A 21,971-nucleotide genomic window follows, 5' to 3' on the forward strand; every position below is an offset into this window, starting at 1 on the left:
ATGTTTCACTGATGCTAGGTTTATCCTGGTGTGCATGCCAATGGAACCACATCTACAGATGTAACTCAACTATTTAATTTCTTCAGTGTGATTCCTGAGAAGCACCATCAGGCTCTGCACCAGATTGCAGAGCTGAGATATGCAATGGACACATGCTTAGACTCTACTATTCTTGTTTGTTAAGCAAGGAATCCTTCCTCAGAAAATTTACCAAAAGTCAACTGAGTATTGGCCAAAAGAAAAAGTACAGGTGGATTATACATGAAAGAATTCTGCAAACACATTTACAGGGTCACAAACTGTGTTGCTCTCTATATTTTTGTATTTACTTACAAGAAATTAATTGGCAAACTCAAGTAATGGTTATTAGGAACACTGATTATTTTTTTCACACTGATTATTTTTCAGGTGTTTGTCACATATTTCTCTTTGCTAGTATGGTACTTAGGTTTCAGTGAGTCTGTTCTATATACTCAAACACCAGGGGGGAAAAAAACAGTAAACGTTGCTTTGTGTCTCACAGTTGAATATTGTACAAATCACTGTTGAAGAGGAAAATATATACCTCAAATATCCTAGAGGGCTTCGAGGATTCATGCCTCATTTCTTTGTTTGAGAAACAGTGACCTCAGAAACTATATTATTACAAAACTATATTATTTGTAAGTGTCTTTTAACAAGAAATTATCATTAAAAATACCTTTAAATATAAAATACTTTATCAAAAATAAGATTTTAAAACATTCTCAAAGATTTCATGAACCATTTGTAAATCTCCATGAACCTTAGCTCAACAAAAGAAGTTTATCTTACTCTCTGCTTAAAAGTTTTTGGAGGTAGTGTTAGATGTCCAAGCTCATGTTGGGGAGCTACAATGATAACAAGGATTCCACACACTGATTCCCGACAATTCAGACCTACTTTCCATCTATTGCCCAGGTGAGTGTTTCAGTCTATAACTGCTTCCTTATAAATTAAAAGGTATATTTTTGGTAGCAAATGAAAGGCTCAATTTTAATTCATCTAATAGTCTCCTTAATGATATCTAATTAGGACATCTGTTAAGGGTTCATGATGTTACATTCTTCATTTAATTTTTCCCATTAAATTAGCATTATGGTTATTTCACTCTTTTATTAAAAGTTCATTATTAATGGGCACATATATAGATAGATGTGTAATTCATATATATGTAACTTTTATGATGCTAGAATATACAACCTAAGTAGACTGAATGAACTTGCCCCTTTTTAAGTTAATAATTGGATTAATCTTATTAAGGATTAAGGATCTCCTTTTCCCCTTTCTCAGAATATCTCTAGATTGGAGTCCTTCCATAGAAGTTCCATCATTAGCTGGATATGTCAGTTAACAATGACTCAGTGATCAAAGTGATGTGTAATGAGAACACATATCAAATGTCTTTCTTTTTGCTTTTAAGAATTCTGTTCTGCATCAGTATGTCAGTAATGTGCTTTGAAATATCTTCTTAAATAAAAAAATAGAGATAATTTTTTTGTCTCCCACTTGTAAGTTTTATAGGACCCAAAGTCTCATTATTAATTATACATGTTCGATTTTTAAAAACATCAATGGACAAATATTCTTCTAAAATAACATGTTTCAGTTCCTAGAGTGAATTTCTTTAGCCTTACAGATCATCACAAAATTAAAGTATCCAAATTGAAGTCCTGAATGTTTTTCACCTAAAACTACCATGTTAATATTTTTACTTCTAAAGATATATCTAACTTCAGTGTGTATCTGGTTTTGCCATGCAACATTGACCATAAGTTCAGCCTTAATCCATTTTACATAGGTATTTAATGCCCCCAATTAATTTTGTAGGTCTTCAGAATGATTACATTCTATTAAGTATTCCCAAGTAAGTTAAATCCACTGGGCAACTATGTAATTCATTCTGGTCACTGACTTATCTTGTTCTTGGAATTAATAATGTTACTCAAATACCAGTTTCTGCCTAAATCTATAGAAGAAATACTACAAAACAAAATCTCCAAGAATGTTGAGGAAAAATAGTATTTATTGAAGTATTTATTGAAATACCTGTGGAGTATCTTCTTTGTGTAAAACATGACAAATAAATCCAGGGGGAAAAATTATTGTATCTCAAAGAATAAAAACACAGAGAACACTCACAGATCACTTAGGAAAATATATACATCACATTTGAGGAATTATTATAATTTCTAAAATAATGGCTTTGGGCTAATTGCAGTAATAACTCAATGGCACTCCTGCTGAAACACATTTAGAGAAAAAATTTTAAATATCATGAGAAAATGCAAAAGTGTATATTTATTACCATTAGTAGTTTTAGTAATAATGCTGATTTTTTTATGGATAGCTTTAATCTTTTAAAGCCTAAGTATAGAAGAATAGAAGAAAATATATCAAGGAACACTTCAACTTTGTAACTGGCAACAATGGTTAAAACTTTTTTGATACTCCTGCCATGAAAAGTATGATATATTTTGCTATCCTTGAATTCAGGCTAGCCTGGGATAGCTTTGACATTAAAATACAGTGACAGGGTATTACTTCATTTTTGGAAATAGACTTTAAGAGAAGACATAGCCCTTACCTCAGTTCTTCACCCAGAAGATGCCATGCAAGAAGCATGATTGATGCATTGAAGAAAACTCACAAAGTGGCCCAGAGACCACATGGTTGGAACCAGGTACCCATCTGAGCTGCCTTCCATCCATCCTCACCAAGACCAGGTGTGTGCAGGAAGCCTTTGTGGGCAACCTGACCCAGCCCCCACAGATAGCAGCTAATACATTTAACACCAAAAGGACAAGAGAATTCCTAGACTTCATGACTTTCTGACTCACAACATCATGTGACTTAATACATTGGTTGTTATTTTAAGCCTCTGAATTCAGGATGGTGCAATAAGTGGTGATTGATAACTGGAACAAAATAGTTTATTGTAAAATGTTTTATTGTAAAATGAAGTAATGCACGATGCTCATTAATTATGAATCTACAGTCAAATCTACAGTCAAATCTACAGTCAAATAATTAGCAAGGATTTTCATGCCGGTAATCTTTGAGCCACAAATTAAGAGACAATACATGAGAAAGCACTGTATTTCTGCTCCCAAGTGGACAATGTTATTGAGAATCCGACCTGACAGAAAATCCAATATATGGCAGGTTTTAATTATTTATAGTTGGTAATATGACAATTTCTATGTTTGTCAGTGATCCATGTCATTTTTATCAATTAATCTTGGCAAAAGTGATTTTTTCTATTGAAAATAACAACTGATTAAAACCTTTCTGAGAATTGGAAAGATTTCTCCCACTAGAAATATATTGTAAAAATATGGTGATAGATCAAAAGAAACTGATTATAAAGGAATAAATCTTCTATAGGAGGCAAATACTATATAGAGTAATAAAAATATTTTTCAACTATTGAATATAATCTATTGTACCTAAAATAACATGATTCCAAGATAAATGAAACACTTCAAAAAATCAATGAACTTGACAAATTTTGAAGATGTTCCAAGAACTGATATTTTTCAAGCTGACAGATGTTTCTTATAAAGTGGAGAAATTAGCAAACTCCTAGCCAAATACAGGTTTCCTATGAATGTCCTGAGGAATATATGTGCAATAAAGAATTATTTTTAGGGGAGCAATCATATAATTCTTTTTATGAACTGAAAATTGCAATCATTGTTGATGTGATACAAGGAGCTCTAACTCAATATAATCATGTTAATTTGTGTTATGAGGCTAAGAAATAGGATTTTTAAAAATAGCAACTAAAAGGAAAAAAAGCTGATTAGAGCTTTAGGCAGTTACACAGTATTAAAAAGACAAAAAATAGAATTCTTGGCTACCAGATAAAACAGCATTGAGATTCAAAGTGCAAAGTAAGTAGGTACAAAAAAGGAAGCCCAACATTTGACTCCACATTCTATCATTGTATTTGCAAATCTGTAGGCTTTAGGGCTGTTACCAATAGCTATTTCTTAGGTGTAAGATGACCGGTGATCATAACATTTGTCTTGCAATTAACAGTTGAGTATTTCACAATGATAAACATTATGAAAACATAGTAAAAAAAAAAAGTAAAGTAGATTTCATTCTATGAAATTATCCAAAAACAGAATTTATGCCATCAAACTGCTGTAAAAGGATCAAAATTATTTAAATGCCAAAAGTATTTTGTATAGTAACTTCTTAGAGTTGGCATAAATTGAATCTTAAGAATAATGTACGAGATCCAATTTAAAGTCATTGTGCTAGATAATTCTGAGTCCACTTTTATATGGGAATCCATAGAATAGCATCAGATTTAAAGCCAATAGGGAAGATTACTTTCAAAGTCTCTTTATATAATGGAGTGTTTGAGAATTCTCAGAAAACCTGTCTGAGAGCATTCTCCTATTTTTAAGGATAGGAGTGTTCTCAGTCAATTATATAAGAAACTCTATATCCTTCAGATCTACAGTGACTGAGCCTGCAAATTAAAAGAACTGGGAATGATACTGTGGCAGATTTGGAAATGAACCTAAATCCAACCTAAATCCAAGAAGTCAAATGTTTGATGAATACTCTGCCTGGAAATGAGGTTTAAATAATTTTAGGGGCACTCAGGATGGAAAAACAACTCAGATTGGGGCTGTTGGGAAAGAGAATCCCATTAGTATACATTATCTCAGCAAGCTGGCCTATGAGGGTGAGATAGGGTTTCATGGTAGTGGCAAGCCATCTAGCAGGACCTGCAGAAGTCGTCAAGAATTTATAATCATATGAGCTCAGGAAAATTGGAGTAAGCCTAGCCACGTTAAGAAAGTCATTTTATCTGACCCTTTTTGTTTGTAATCTACAAATAAATAATATACTTACTTTGGGGTCTAACAATAAGTTTTAAGCCATTGTATGAGTCACTATTCTGGTATGTTGTTTTCATTCTTAATGCAGCAAAGAGTCCTAAAGGCAACAAACTTTGCCTTTCAGTGTTTGCATTAAAATGGAAAGCAAACTCTCCAACTTTACAGAGTAAAAAGGGAAGTTAAGGGTGGAAAGGAAAATACTGTAGGTTTCCTTTCTGGACAATTTCATTGCTTGAATTTTTCACTGAAGGCTAAGGAAGAGGTTCCAGATCCTTCAATAGCAAAATCTAACTCTTTAAAAAATTAATGTGAGAGGACAGAAAATTCACTATTACTTCAGCCTACAATGTCAATATAAGAAGCTCAAAGAGCCAATTTCCCAAATTAGGCATATTTTTAAACTATGAGGCATTTAAACACCTTATTTTAAATACATTTGTTAATGAAACTACCCATGATTGTGAAAAGTATTTCAAGCTAACCTATACAGGGATAAAATGTCATATTACATTCAATAAGATGAATATCAATATCGAGTTCTTAGGAGGCTTTGTATATGCTACACATTGTTCAAAAATATAAGTTAACATGGAATTGTGCTGATTAAATATTGTTGGCTGCCATGGATTATCATACAAAGAGTGCATCAAGCAAGAGGTCTTCAACAGTAAAGATTTGTTCCAGTTTATGCTCACAGATTTTGGAGACTGTAAAATGCAAAGTGCAGTCTTAAGTATTTGGCCACTGGCCATGTCAACAATATGTTATATAAACTGCTTTTTACTTCCAGTGGAAAAAATTAAACAATCACAACTGACAGCTAGGGAGGCTTCATAACACCACTCTAGAAGCAAGCCTATTATGATCCTGTGTGTCCCAGGGGGCCATGGAGCACATTGAGCTTTTGGTGAAAGACTTGTGAGAAGAAAAACAGAGTAAGCTAATTTCCAGAACAAAAAAAAAAAAAAAATTCATTATGTGTTTGCAATTGGAAAAAAAAAAGTGTGGAACATAAAACAGCAATAGCATCAAATTTATTTGAAACCTGTTTAAAAAGGCCAAGCAAGGCTTACTATATAAAATCAGAATTTGAACTAAGACATTTGCAGCATTAGCTTATGAACCAAGAAAATGTGATTAAGGTGGGAGATAAGTATGATAAGCATGAGAGATAATTTTTACTAGCAATTGTGAACAAAATTTACTACAGGTTAATGAAATGAAAATGAAAGTTTGGGGGAATTCTTTTATATATTTATATACTTAAAAAATGAATTATGAGGAATCCAACTTTTCCTCTTATAGCACAAGAGGAAGTATAGTTAGAGGCAAGAATATGTACTCTATAGAGTCAGAAAGACCTGGGCAAAAACTTTAACTCTGTTCCATGGTCACTTTGGGAAAATATTTAATCTCTCTGAAATTTGATGATTATCTCTCTGAAAATTAGCATTAAAAATAAGATCATTGGGTCAATCAACATCAAATAAGATAATCCTTTGCATATATTAAGTGTCTATTATTATTAATCAGTTCAGAATCCCTAAGAGAGGCCCTTGTAATATCATAGCTCAGTCTTATAGGAAGGAAGACAATAGAGATGACAGGGACTCAGATCTTTTAGGGTCTATGTTTTCAGGACTTTGTATTAGAATTTTAATGAAATGAGTTCAAAGGCTTTTGAATGAAGATTTGATATACATTAGCTATCACTCTTTAAATAAAATCTCTTTGGCTTCTGTGTGAGAATACACTAGAAGCCTGGTGGGCAGAACCAGGGATATCTCTTAGGAAACTATTTCTGAAAAATCTTTGTTTGACATCATGATGGAAACAGTAGAATTGGGGAGAAGTCATTTGGTTTATATATATTATGGTAGGTAGATGGTAGGGTTTCCTGACTGGATATGAATTGTGAGAAAAGGAAGGAATCAAGAACAACTCTCCCTATATTTTTTGGCTATGTAATTGAAAAGATAAAACTTCCGTTAACTGAATTGAGAAAGGTTGTAGGAGAAATAGGTTTGTGGGGGAGAGACCAGACACTCAGTTTTGGAGATGCAGAGAATTAATTATGTCAAGTAGAAATGTCAAATAGACAATTAGGTAACCTATCAAGAGTTCATGAGAAAGATAGGGGCTGATGCCATATACTTAAAAATCATCAGCATATACATACTTAAAGCCATCAATAGGCTTTCCAGGGTCAGCCTCAAGAGAAGACATCAACCAAGACTGAAGAAGTGGCCAGTGAGGTACCAGGAAAACCAAAGAACTACAGTATTCAAAACACCACACACACACACACACACACACACACACACACACACACAAACCAGACAAAACAAAAAACAAAAAACAAAAACAAGGGACTAGAACATATTGAGGAGGAAAGAGTTCTGTGTCATTGCTGTTGCTAATTAGAATAAGACAAGGAAGACCTGTCAATCGACCTGAAAAATGTCCACCATCGCCATCATGGAGGAGTTGACAAACTGTGCAGGTGAAATTGTGGAAACAAAATCTTGATTGTAGTGAATTTAAGAGAGATTGGGGAGAGGACAAGAGAAAGCAAATAGAAGCACCTATTTCAAGGTATTTTTCTACAAATGGGAGAACAAAGAAGTGCAATAGTAATTTTCAGAGAAGTCAAGAGGCCACTATTTAATTAAGTGTAACACAAAGAGCTGACAGCATGTTAAAAAGAACATACCAATAAGGAGATTATTGATGTAGAGAAAAAAAATTGAACAGAAGAACATTTGTTTTTTCTAAGGATTTATTTTGGAATTTTTGAAACATAAAGAAGTAGAATATTATTTAGTGAACTTCCACATATTCAGAAACCAGCTTTAACAATTACGAACATGTCAATTTTGTTCATTGATCACCCTTCCTTGTTTAATTGTATTGTTATTAGGTTAGTATTTATTTATGTATTTTAATTAATTTTTGCTAGGTTTTTTTTCAAGAGTTTATTTATTTATTCATGAGAGAGAGGGAGAGACATAGGCAGAGGGAGAAGCAGGCTCCCTGGTGGGGAGCCTGAGGGGGACTTGATCCCAGGACCCCCCAGATCACAACCTGATACAAAGGCATACGCTCACCTACTCAGCCATCCAGGTGCCCCTTTGCTAGGTTTTTAAAGCAAATGCCAGACATTATACTATTTTTACACTAGAACTTTAGTATATGTTTTAAGTGAAAATAATATTAAAATGTTCCGTGACAACATATCATTAATCTACCTCACAAATTTGACCCTAATTTCTTAGTGTTATTTAATGTTATTTAATCTTGTCCATATTCAGATGTTTCCAGTTGACTCAAAGTTTTTTTGTAGTAGTATATATGTTTAATTCAGGATTCAAACATGGCCGGTGTATTAATTCTGGGTGTTATGTTTTCTAAATCTGTTTTATGATACATTTTTCCTTTCTTTTTTTTTCTTTTATAATTGATGGATTAGAAAACCAAGCCTACGAAACGTCCTATATTCTGCATTTCGCAGATTGTTACTTCCAAATGTAATTTAATTTCTTTCTTTTTCTCTTCTATATACTGTAAAATTTTATTTAGACATAGAAAGTTAATTTGATTAAAGTTCAGTTATGTTTTTTTAGGTGATCAGACTTTAGAGGCCATGCTTTACATTTTCTGTTCTGTCACATGAAGAGGCACTTCATGCCTGCCTGGTCCCTTTTGGGGATGCTCATGTAGTCAAAAATGTTCAGTTGGAATCCTCCTTTATTACATTCTACATTAACACTTCACCTAAGGGTTTTAAGCATCTATTGATCAGTGTCATTGACTCAATCCATTATTTCTTTAGATATTGCAATGCAGCATTTTTCTAATGCTATCATTCCTTCTGGAATTCTTTCTGAAAAACTAAAAAATTACCCTGAAAAGGAAGTCATGTCTATCACTAGATGAATACCTATTTTTCCAATTTTCATGCACCAGATTAGTGCCTCAGCAAAGTCCAGAAACAATGAGCTTTCTTCCTAAGAATTTTTATAAATTCATGCATTTTACATTAAAATATTATTCTTATTCCATTATTCTTGTTTATGCTCAGATGATCTCTCTAAAATGAGTGTATCTTCAGTTTTCTTTTTTTACAAAGTCTCAGGATTCTGATGGCTTCCTTGCTTTTGAGGACAAAAAAAGTAGTTCCAGACTCAATTTGTGTATTTCCTTTCCCAAATCCACAATGGAATATATCTCCAATAATCTCTGGTGCTATTCATAATTTTTTTTCAAATGGAATGTTTTTAATGTTCAAGTTTTTATAATAATGATTCAGGTACTTAAAACATTGATGTTTCCAGTTCCAATATTCCAAGCTTATTTTGGACAAAACCAAGATCAGCATCCTCCTTTCTATTTCTTCTGTGTCCTATTTTTATTAACTCCAAACTCTCCATTACATATATTCACATCATTGTGTTTCTTCCCCATTTTATACACCTTCATCCATGTCTGTCACCTATACAGTATGTAGCAACTATCTGGTCTAAAAGTAAATCTTAAGTGACTAGTCTCTAATCTTATTTTACACTGTTTCCTTCTGTCACAGAAAAGCACCACTAAATTCTGTGAGTCCTGAAAGTGATAGATTCAAATTTCAAATATTTGTCTCAAGTGTAAATGTAATGATACACAACCCAAAAGTATCTTAAAATTGTCAATGTCCCTTTTCCACAAGAAAATATGTACTTAAAAAGTGATTGTCATTTTATTTTTATACTATCTTTGAAGCTGTATGCATAATTAAATTATGTAAAATATATGAATCACTTTATACATCTGAAAGATGAGTCATAAATGAACATATTGCTCAAATAATGTGGGGTTTCCATGGCTATTTACCTAAAAATTATAAAACTAGTTTTGGCTGAAAGATATGACCGTAGTCTTTGAGTTTCACACTTGTATGTAAAAGCCTCTGCTTGGAGGTATAATACTCAGTAGACCAGACATTATGTAATGAACTGAGATTCTATATCCATGATAGGGTCTTGACATTTCGGCAATGACATAATATATGTGGATAACATGTTGAGCATCTGGTCTTTTTTGCTAATTCTTAATTCCTTTCATATCCTCAAGCACAGTGAGAAAATAAGTTGCAAATTAGTGCCAAGAAAGTACTTCCCAAAATAACAATTTTGTTTCCAGAATGTATTAGACACCTGTAAGAGTCTGACTCCACAGTTCCTCAGACGAGTAAAGGTAAAAATCTAAATAGTATAGATATTTAGCAACTATATCAAACAACTAAATTTTATCAAAAATTGTAGTTAAAATTAATTTTTGAAGCATGATCTACTATGGTGTATAATTAAGTGTAACACAAAGATAATAGGGTTGTGTTTATATGCATGGCAGTATTTCCCTGGTGTAAACAATTAATCTTTTCAAGAGAGAGTCCAAACAAAAAGTCCCATCTTGTATTTTCAGGAAGTTTTTGTTGCAAATGACAGGTATCCAACATAGGTCTCCAACATGTCTTGCCAAAAAGAAATTATTAGAACACTAAGTTAAATTGTCATTAAGGGTAGTTTCTAACTTTCAAAGCAGTCAGGATGAATTTGAGATCAGGAAACAAACTATTAGCAGATTTTGTTGGCTTGGTTGCCCTCTCATGTTGCTTTACAGTCTGTCATGTTCCTCTTACTCTTAATTACCTTTCTATCATCTTGACCATGTCTCTCTGTATCATCCTTCCCTACTATTTTTATACATTTGATCTTTTTCTCTCTTTCTCATCTCATCTACTTAGATATATTTCTCATAATTCTCTATCATATATATATGACACCATTATATATATGCACATATATATACGTGCATACATAATCTGTTATGTATATTATCACATAGATAATCCATCTCATCCTCAGGTTTCCTTCTCACCTTATGTTTCTTATTTTTTCAATCATCTAAATTTTCTTTCCAGGATTTCACTCTATTTTCTCTTTTTCCTGTCTGCATCCCTTTCCCCCCTCTTACCCCTCATCCTCTTCAGTCAGTCTCTCCCCTGTTCCTCTTTCTCCACCTCCCTCTTTACCTCTGCTCTTTTATTCTCTTTCTCTTGCCTTTGCTTTAGACACGGAGCTCCAGACTCCTGTGTAGAAGAACAGGGTCCTATTACTGATGTAGCTTATGAAGCTCTCCCCTGGGCCCTGAAAGGTGATTCCTAGGCATGGGAGAGTGAATCCATGAGAAATTCACAACTTTGAATAGAGCCCAGTGGGTTGGGAGAAGGTGGGTGGGGGTGGGTGGGGGTGGGTGGGAGGTGACAATTCTCAAATTCTGGTTAAATAAAACATGAATGTCCAATGGAAAGATAAAAAAAAATAAGATAGTTCTTAAAGAGATTTTGTTACTTGATATATTGGAATGTCAACTGCATATCAACAGCAAAGGAGAGCACTAAGGGTAGAATCAGAGATATAGAAGTTCACATAGCCATCGCTTACTGATCATGTATATTAGAACAGTTCGAGGGACATAGGAATCACTACTTTCATTCAAATAGCTATGGTCCAGAAAACGTCGTTCTAGTAGGGGACATGGGAACCAAATAGTTAATTAGTGGCAAGACTGACATCAAGAGATTGTGAGCCTGTGATGTCCACTGTGTAGATACTAGAGATTGTCTTACATTCTGCTTTCCAAACAACAGAATTAATTCCGGGGGATGCAAATTTTCAATATAACAAAGGTTGGTGAATTGACTGAAGCTAAACATACAAATCAAACTACTGTACTGACAGCTGATGAAATGGCATAATGAAAATTACAACCTTTTATTTCCTATGATGGACACAAAATATATTTGAACTGATAAAAAAAGATATTCAGAAATATATTTAGTATTTAAAGCATATAAATATGAATTTAAGTGGATTGTTTTATGGTGTCTTGGAGCCAGTGTTTCTTATGAAATTGCCCTTGATGGTTTACCCTACTTTGAGTGCACATGCTTTGTTTTAAGCTTCCTGATGCTTTGGTCAGCCTCGAATGACAAGACTAATTACATTGCATGTCCATTTATTGAGAGGATTGTCAAGCAAGCCCTCAGCACATATGTGGTTACATTCTTTATCCCAAATTTTTCAAGCTTATTGATTAGATTAATAATAAAAGGAGGCAGCTTCTAAAAGAAATCTCATGACTCATGGGTACTAAATAAATCACTATCCAGAGTAACTTAGGTTCTCAAGAGAGTGATAATAAAAACTATGAGGTGATTTTTAAGCTGTTTAAATCTTTATTCCTATTTTGCATGTTCTATATACTTTTGAATTCTCTCTTTTATTGTCTAAAAGTACGAGGAAAAAAATTTTCTTCTTCAGCTTTTGCTTTTCAAAAATTTTTATTTCATTAACGTTGAATTGACACACTTATTGAGAAAATACTCTGTGCCAAGCCTGTCTTAGCTACATTGATCAGACAAATCAGAACATCTGTATATTAATCAGGAATATCTGAATCCAATGGTGCATCACTTGTTGGCACCTATGGAAGTCCCCCCGAAATTGCTCAGGGTGTGGGGGGTAAGCTTTGGCCATGGGTATACGCCCAACAGTGAGCAGAATGGTAGTTCCAGAGAGGCCTTGAACTGTGAATCCAGATTAATGAAAGGTCAAAACAATCACAAATCCAAGATTGTTAGAAGTCAAAAAGTTAAGGGCCCTGGTAAGAGTGCAAGAATCCAGGGATCCCTGGGTGGCGCAGCGGTTTGGCGCCTGCCTTTGGCCCAGGGCGTGATCCTGGCGACCCGGGATTGAATCCCAACGTCGGGCTCCCGGTGCACGGAGCCTGCTTCTCCCTCTGCCTGTGTCTCTGCCTCTCTCTCTTTCTCTCTGTGACTATCATAAATAAATAAATTTAAAAAAATCTTAAAAAATAAAAATAAAAAAAGTGCAAGAATCCAGTGAAATTGGAATTTGTCAACACAAATGTTTCCAGACATTAGCTTCAGACACTTCCAATGATCCAGTGCTAATTTTCTGCACTACTCAGGCCTTCTCCCATTCAGTTTTGTGCTTATCTCCAGACAGGATCTAATGACCCAGCATGTGGGCCCCGAAAGCTTTGAATGGCAAAATAGCTGCTCCAAAGTCAGCAGCTGACTCTGAGCTGTGTGACCTGATGGATATACACATGCCCCAGTTTGCTGAAATATTTCTGGTACAAGACAGAGAGAGGTCAGTATTCTCAGTTCTGATACCAGCTCTTCAGTTTTACATTAGAATCATCTTGAGAGATTTTAACCAATGTGTAGCTGGGCCTCACCCCTGAACTGTTGGGTCTGATTGCTGCAGGGGTGAGAACGGCCAATCTGTTTAAGAAAAAAAATTCCTAAGTAATTTTGACACAATGCTTGATACTAAGGCTTTGAAGCAACAGTTTGATATACTAATTAGGGAAATAATGTGTTAAATATAACACTGTCTAACGTCTGGTCAAAACCTGAGACAAAATAATAAAAAAAGTAATCAAAACTATTTATCACACTATGATGTAGAATAGGGGAAAACATAGAAATTACCTCAATGTCAAACTGAAGGGTATTAGTTAAGTACATATTAGTTAAGTACAATCAAATATGACATGGACATTTAATGACAATGTAGATCTAAACACAATGACCTAAGATTTATCTACAATATACCATTCTACACAAAAAAGCAAAATGCTGGGTGATAGTGCACAGGAGAAGCCCATTCTAAAACAAAAAAGAAAGAGAAAGGAATAAAGGAATGAATAAAGGAAGAAAGAAGGAAGGAAGGAAGGAAGGAAGGAAGGAAGGAAGGAAGGAAGGAAGGAAGGAAGAAAGAAAGAAAGAAAGAAAGAAAGAAAGAAAGAAAGAGAAAGAAAGAAAGAAAGATGAGAGAAAGAAAGAAAGAAGAAAGGAAAGAAAGAAAGAAAGAAGAAAGAAAAAGAAAAAGAAAGAAAGAAAGAAAGAAAGAAGAAAGAAAGAAAGAAGAAAGAAAGAAAGAAAGAAAGAAAGAAAGAAAGAAAGAAAGAAAGAAAGAAGAAAGAAAAAGCAGGCAAATATATATATATATACAATCTTGGAATATATACCATGATAATGTACTTTTTCTCTGGGTGGTACAATTATGGGAAATATTCATTTTATTCATTTCATTTTATTCTATTTCACATATTTTTTGTAATGATTCCTTTTTACTTCTATAATATTTCATTAAAAAATCCAGAAACTGGGGCACCTGAATGGCTCAGTAGGTTAAGCATCTGCCTTTGGCTCAGGTCATGATCTCAGGGTTCTGAGATTGAGCCCTATGCTGGGCTCCCTGCTCAGTGGGGAGTCTGCTTCTCCCTCTCCCCATTCTGTTTCTCTTGCTTGTGCTCTCTCTCTCTCTGTGTTAAATTAACATAATCTTAAAAAATAAATCCAGGAACCACTATACCTTACAAATGGCATCAGAGTTATATGTAGAAAAATAAGAGGGAAATTATCTGGGGACATAGGACTCCTGTTGTCAGCCCCAAGCTAGTAATTCTCTAATTGTTCTATAATTACCACTGTTAGGACAGCCTCACTCACTCCAAAAGAATCACTTACAGTAGCAGAAGAATTGGTTCAATATTTAATAATCCCTCACCTTGCCTATTTCCTAATGCAAAAACCAGCCCTTTATCAATTCATACATAGCTCTGAATTTGCCAAGATCCTGAACACCAACTAATAGAAGATGCACATGGAATATTTAACAGGTAAAATAAATGACTTATCATGTATTTTAGAAAAATCGTCACTAACCAAAAATTTCACCTTCCAGTAACTGTTAGGAGTAACCAATAAACACAAGTAACTAGACCACATTAATGTTTATCACAAGCATTTTGGCCTTTTCAATGAACACGAACATTCATATGGTTAAATTTCAAATGCCAAGTTTCATAGTTAATGAGGTTACTTCATTTTTGTCAGATCTGTGACCTGCATGGAGCTCTTATTTGCTTTAAGAGGACTGAGATACCTATGAACATCAAATCAGTAGTCTCCAACAAGAAAATATGCAATTGAAATCAACAGTTAGGTGTGAATAGTGTCTCCTAGGCAGAAAACCATAGTGAAGAAAGTCGGGGAGCAGGGGGTTGGAAGGTGAGACATTCTAAATCCAATGATGGAGCTTTGAGAGATTATTGCAAGAATGCTTTGAATGACATTGCTGGAAATAGCAAAAGTCTAAAGCATATAAATATGAAAGTCTGAATAATACATTAAATAAACTCTTACTACTTCAGGAAGGTTACACAGCTCATACATCACTATACTTTCTCTATTCCACATGGTTAGAGAACCGTGTGCATGTTGTGAGTTCAACAACGTGTTGAATAACTGAAAGGAACCTTAGCATCTTCTTTTTTATCAGTGTTACATTTAATTAAGATGATCCATTTCCAATAACATTAAAACACATAAATTCTGTTGTTGTTAGGCACTAATATTTTATTTTCCACTATATAGTAAAATATAGTAAAAAATGTTTATATTGTTAGATCTCTACATTTCCTATGAACTGTAATTTCAGGCATGCAAATTATGTGAATGGGGAGTAGTAATTTTATTACTTATGAATGAACTCCTATGTCCAGCATTATCAGTATAATGGAAGATGCTTAAGAGCCCCCCAAAATTAGACAATGGTATTATTTAATATTGGAATTTCTTATCTTTATCTGAATAAAAAGAATGACACAACAACAGATGCTCGTATTTTTCTCTTTATTAAAAGCTAATTAAGAAATCCCTACTGAAAACTTTACATTTAAATGCCTAGTTCTTTGGAGAGACATCTGAGTCAGGCTGAATTAAGTAGTGAAGCACCACATTCATAGCCCTAAGAACTATGCAATGGTTCCTAAATTTGTGCTTAACAGAAAATATCGTAAGTCTCTAAGGAGAAGAAATCATTCAAAACCAATTATTAATTCCCTAAGTGTGTTATTTTTAAAGGATCCAATGAGCCAAGTTGAATATTTAACTTAATTATCATCATAAAGTACATGGTTATGATATGTTCTGAGATAATTCAAAGAGGGATTTTTACCTTTCAGATAAAATACAATTTCCATTCATTTAACCTCTAGATGTGTAAACAGCATTATTAAGTCAATTTATCAAGTGAAGAAATAGTCTAATGTGTGATGGTGTGGCAAATGGAGACATTAAATGTAAAGTGTAAAATTATACTTTAACGTTGAAATTGCTTTCCCCTTTTGGGCTGATGTGATTTAGGCCTGGTGGTCAAACACATTCTGGTAAGAGGATGATGGCCACTGCCTTCACAACTCACATCCTGATGATTTTGCCCTTATCTCCAAAGGAAGCACTTAGTTCATTTACATTAGAGTGTGTCACAAAATACTCCTCTAGTAGAGCCTTATTAAAAGAGCATAATGCCTTCTAGAATGCTTTTGGGGAAAATGTTGTTTATGTTTAGTGTAGACATACAACCAGGACTCAGCCCACAGCCACCAATATAACAATACTCGTTGTTCAAGCTTGTTATCTGTCCTTGCTTGGCCGGAGCCCATACTGTTAATACCATTAAATGTTTTGATTATCACCCCTGTGAATCCACATTTTGAGATAGATATTGTCTAGAAAACATGTTTATAGCATGAAATGACTCATGTGAAAAACAGCTTTTCTCCCAAAGACTTTATTTACACAGTTGAAATATGTTAAAAAATTTAACAAATCTTTCTGAAAGGTCTTCTGCATGCTAGACACAGGTGGAACAGGTAAAGGAGACATTGTCTCTGCCCTGTCACCATGACGTTATCATCAAGCACAGGGTTTCTCAGAGCAGCACTATGGACATCTGAACCAGATAATTCTTCCCAGTGAGTGGCCTCCCTATTTGTTGCAGGATGTTTGGCAGCATCCCTGGCCTCTGCTCCCTAGATGCCAGTAGCTTTCCCTTCCCTCAGCTGTGAACACCAGGAATGTCTCCGGATATTAAGTGCCCCCTGGTGGGGAGAATAGCCTACAATTGAGAACCTCTAGTCTACCATGTCAGAAAAGGAAAACTACTTATTAAAACATGAAATTGTAAAGATTCGATAGAGAAACATTCATAAGTGCTACAGGAAAGGGAGGGTGTAGGAGCAGCAGGTGTTCTGTACAGCTGCAGGTTCTGAAACAATGGGTAGGAATGGCCAAATAGAAAGGGGGCAGGAAAGGTGACAATGTTGCTTTGAAGGTGGAGTAAGGCATTTTGTCTATGCCCATCTCTGTCATACGAAGTCTTCAAGAACAGGTATTCTTTAAATGTTTTATTACTACAATTTAACTAACTGGACTCTGTTTTTTATCTTTCTTATCATAGGAACATTTCTTCAATTTAATATTTGTGCTCCTCCATCCAACTCTAGTCCTGTATTAATATTGATATTTATAATGTAATAGCAATACATACTCTATGTTTATCACAGTTCTGAATACTGTATGTGATTTAATGCTTATAATAACTATGTGTGGAAAGTATTGATATTATCTCCATTTGGCCAATATTGAAAATTAAGCAAGAAATGTTTTATTCAAGTTATCCCCATAGCTAATAAACATGGTGCTGGAATTTGAACCCAGGCCATCTGGCTCCATCATTGATATCCTTAACTGCTGTGATACCTAGCCAAATAAAACTTCCTACTTCCCTTGCAATCCTCACTGATCCATACATGGCTTAATCCAGCCTGATACTCACCCACTAGAGTGGTTTCAAATCTATAACTTAAATATCCCATTAAATCAATTTGTGAAGGCAAACTTATTCCAAATAATGCTATTTAAAATCATTAAAACTAATTTACTAGTCTAAAATTATCTGTAAAATACTGTATTAACCTTTATATTGGTGTTGTGCATCAGGACGGGACAAGCATCACTAACCCCATTTTGCAACTGTCAAACTAAAGAATAGGAGACTTGAGCTACTATCTGCATTTTCAGAGGCCATTCATCCAAGGAGGATTCGGGCACAAATCTCCAAATGACACTCTCACTGCCTCACCTCCTATGCTCACCAAACACATTTCTATCGCCATAAGACTGGAGCAGCTGGCATACACTTTATCGATCTGGTTTTCTAATTTCAGTTCTGAAATCATTTGCTTTTTGCTACAGCTTCCTTTAGTTCGCTTGGCTTTGTTTCCTTTGTTTCACAGCTTTATAAAATTCCTTCCTTAGCAAAAAGCCTTCTTTCAATCTATTCTAGCTTCCCAACAGGGCTCTCCTTTCTAGATTTTACTGTTGTTTCCTTGAAGGACAATATCTTTGAAGACTTTGTTCCACTTTTCTGACATACTTTTGAAGAAGTCTTCTGTCTCAAACATTTTAAAGAGCTATGGATTGTATCTCCTTTTTTGTTGACAATACATTATGGAATCATTATACCTTATCTTAAATGGGAAAAATAAAGACTGAAATTATCCAAGTAATACTTGAAGTTCCATTTTACACATTTCTTATTCCATTTTTCCCCCTCACAGACACTTGAAGTAGAGGTGAAACAAACCTTCTTAAATTTTTCCACAGTTTTATCCAACAACCCTAGAAATATTTTCACGGATATGCCGTGCAAATACATATCCGTTGTTATGATAAGCGTTGTGTCTAATGCCTAATTGTATCTAGTGTTACATTTTAGTTTATAAATGAAATTATTTTCATAAAATTTTTAAAGTCGATTTGCATGTTTTAAATGATTTTTTAAATCTGTGGATAAAAATAATATTTGTGAAGACTTTTATGTCCAGCATCATGGCAGACAGAATAGCCTGAAAAATCTTGCAGTTACAACTAAAATTTTGGAGTGCACGCATGTGTGTGTGTGTGTGCACAACGTGTGGGTGCACACATGTGCCTATGTACATGCACATGTAAATATATCTAGCTGGGGAAATAAAGGGAAAATATTAAAAATCCACTCCCCTGAAGATACAATTCTGAAGCATGACCCCAAAGACATATACAAGTACAGAAGCTCCTGTCTGTTCTAAATGCCTCTACTGATCTTCTGTGACTTAAAGATTTTATTTCAATGGGAGTAGGAGCACAATCCACATGGGGGGTGGACCAGGAAGCCCTGTGTGAAATTATAAAGATTGTAAAAAACTGGAGAAAAAAACTAATAAACAAACAAATAAACCACAATGGTACCCCATCAAACCCATTCTCTCAAACTCGAGTCTAGGTATGGAGATGGAGAGGACCTCCTATGAACCCCAACCTTGTTTTCAAGTGAGTTTTTTATCTGAATGAACACTATCCTTATCTAGAAAAACAAACAAGCAAACAAACCCTCAACATCATTGGTTAAGTTTGGAAAAGTAGGCCTGGTCATGGCTACATGATGATTTGTAGATGATGGTAAAGACAACTTGAATCTGTATGGGAAGATTTATAAGCAGGGGTCACCATCACCTCATTTAAACTTGGGGTAACAATGCTGGTTGTGGCATAAAGAATAGATTAGAACAGGACACGTGTGGAAACTTTGAAACCGCTAATGGGGTTCTTTATAATGTGGTTCTGTGCCATTGAATAGCTGAGTGGACGATGTTTCTAATGAGCAGTAGATTTAAAAAGGGAAAGGCATAAGAGTGGAAAATTTAAGAAAATAGTATTTGCATAAATAGTATTTGCTCACAGATGAAACTCAGATAGAAATAAAGAGCAGCAGGAAAAATCCCAAATTTCTGGGTAGACCAAGTAGATACAGGTTGGTGCCATTGTTAGAAATCCTGTTTGGGCAATAGTGGAGAGAGATGAAGATTTCAGTGCAAAATGAAATGAACAAAACTTTAAAGCTTTTGAAAGTCCTGGAAAATTTCTCTTGTGAATTAATTACTATATTTTAAAATAATATTCCCTATTATCTTCTATAGAATATACTCTTCCTTGTTGACTATTTATCCATATTTTCTCAGATATTCTATAACCTTTGCTCTCCTATGAATTCCAGATTCCTTCTTTTCTTTAAATTTCTTTAGAAATCCTGGCTGTGATTTTTATTAGACCAGCACTTAATTCATATATTAATTTGTGGCAAAGTTCCATCTTTATAATATTGACTTCTCCCATCACAAAAAAAATATATCTCCCTCCTTATTAAGGGTTTGTTTTATATATGTCAGTCATTTCTTCATAAATAACTTGCACATATTTTTATTTATTTATCCATAAAAAGCTTAAAGTTTGGGTTGCTTTTCTGGATGTCAGCATTATTCCACTTTCATTTTCTATTTGGCCATTGCTGTGGTTAGGAATACAAATGGTTTGTTGATCTTCTATTCACCAAGTTTGCTAAACTCTCAATTATTCAGCAAATTATTTTGGAGTTTTTCCTTTTTTTTCAGATGGAATATCATATGTTTAAATTGTACCAATTTTTGTTTCTTCCTTCTAATCTTTACCTCTCAGTGATTTTTGTGGTTATATACAGTTCTGTAAGTGGCATTCCCTGGGATCCCAGACTCTGAAACCAGCAATAACTTTCGGTTTTGCCTTCCCTTTGGTCACTGTGGATGGATGACTACTGAGAGGTCAGTTCAGGCTTGTGCCCCCCAGAAATTTCTCTACTTATGGACTGAGGAGTGTGGTGGGTGGTGCAATGTGAATTTATATATTTATCCTGAAAGTATTGATGCGTTCTTTCCCATTAGGCAAAATCAAAAGTTACCCTAAAACTGGCAGATCCACTAATCTATGACCTGATTTATTACCTGAGTGACAGTTTTTGAACAGAAGTGAAGAAATTGTTGGTTCTCAGTCCTTTACTGAGGCTAGATCGAAGGAGAGCATACATCAGGAATTGTGGGGAATAGATAGTATTCATGGTGTTACCTGGACAGGCCCAAACAAAGGACACATGAATACATGAAAACAGGATGAAAGGAAGAATTAAATGTAATGATGTCAAAACAAATATAAGTTAACAACAAAAGCGAAATGGGTGTATAAGAAATGGAAGAAAGGGAGAAGTATGGGTAATGAACCAATGCCACATCCTATGGTATATGATTAGTTTCTTCAGAGCAAAACATGAGTCATTTCATTTAATTCATTTCAATGACTATGATTGATTTACATTTATATTGAAAGCTACCTCCAGTCTGTTTTAGAAGTAGATTATTATATATATATATATATATATATATATATATATATATATATATGTATATATGAAAAAAAGAAAATGCAATCACTAAGCAATAAAGTCCTCTGCAGTGGTATTTTTTGACAGCCCAGTTTTGACTAGTAGGTCCCCAAATAGGCCCCTGACATGTTACAGAAATTGTAGAAGCAGCATGTAGTATAAATCTTCTATTTAAGTAGTACACAGAAAACTTCTGCTCAGCAGAAGTCAGCAAAATCAGCAAGTCCATGGTCTTTAGCATCCTTAGATTAACCAATTTCCATTCAAGCAGCTCAAGTTTGCTAGAATACAACTTGAAGATTTTACAGAGGGAAAATAGATGCCGCATGAGAAATTAGAGTGAATGGTCAACTGTATAAAATCTCCGTGGACCAAATGACAAGTACCATATTTATTACTCATGTAATTTGTTTTAATAATTCAGTGGCATCTATTACATTCATGAAGTTATGCAGACACCACTTTGTTTATTCCAAAATATTTTGATCAGCCCCAAAAGAAAACCCCATACCAATTAAGTAATTAATCCTATTTCCCTTCTTTCAGCCTCTGGCAGCCCCCATCTACTTTCTGCTCTCTAAATGTATCTATTTGGAATATTTCATAAACATGAAATCATACAATATGTGATTGTCATCTGGCTTCTGTCACTTAGTATAATATTTTATTTTATTTTAAAAAAGACTTCATGTATTTATTCCTGAGAGACACAGAAAGAGAAAGGCAGGGACATAGGCAGAAGGAGAAGCAGGCCCCCTACAGAATGCCTGATGCAGGACTCGATCCCAGGACACCAGGATCACAACCTGAGTCAAAGGTAGATGCTCAACCACTGAGCCACCTAGGTGCCCCAGTATAATATTTTGAAAGTTCATCT

Source organism: Nyctereutes procyonoides, unplaced genomic scaffold (genome assembly GCF_905146905.1).
Source record: "Nyctereutes procyonoides isolate TBG_1078 unplaced genomic scaffold, NYPRO_anot_genome, whole genome shotgun sequence".
Taxonomy (NCBI): Eukaryota; Metazoa; Chordata; class Mammalia; order Carnivora; family Canidae; genus Nyctereutes; species Nyctereutes procyonoides.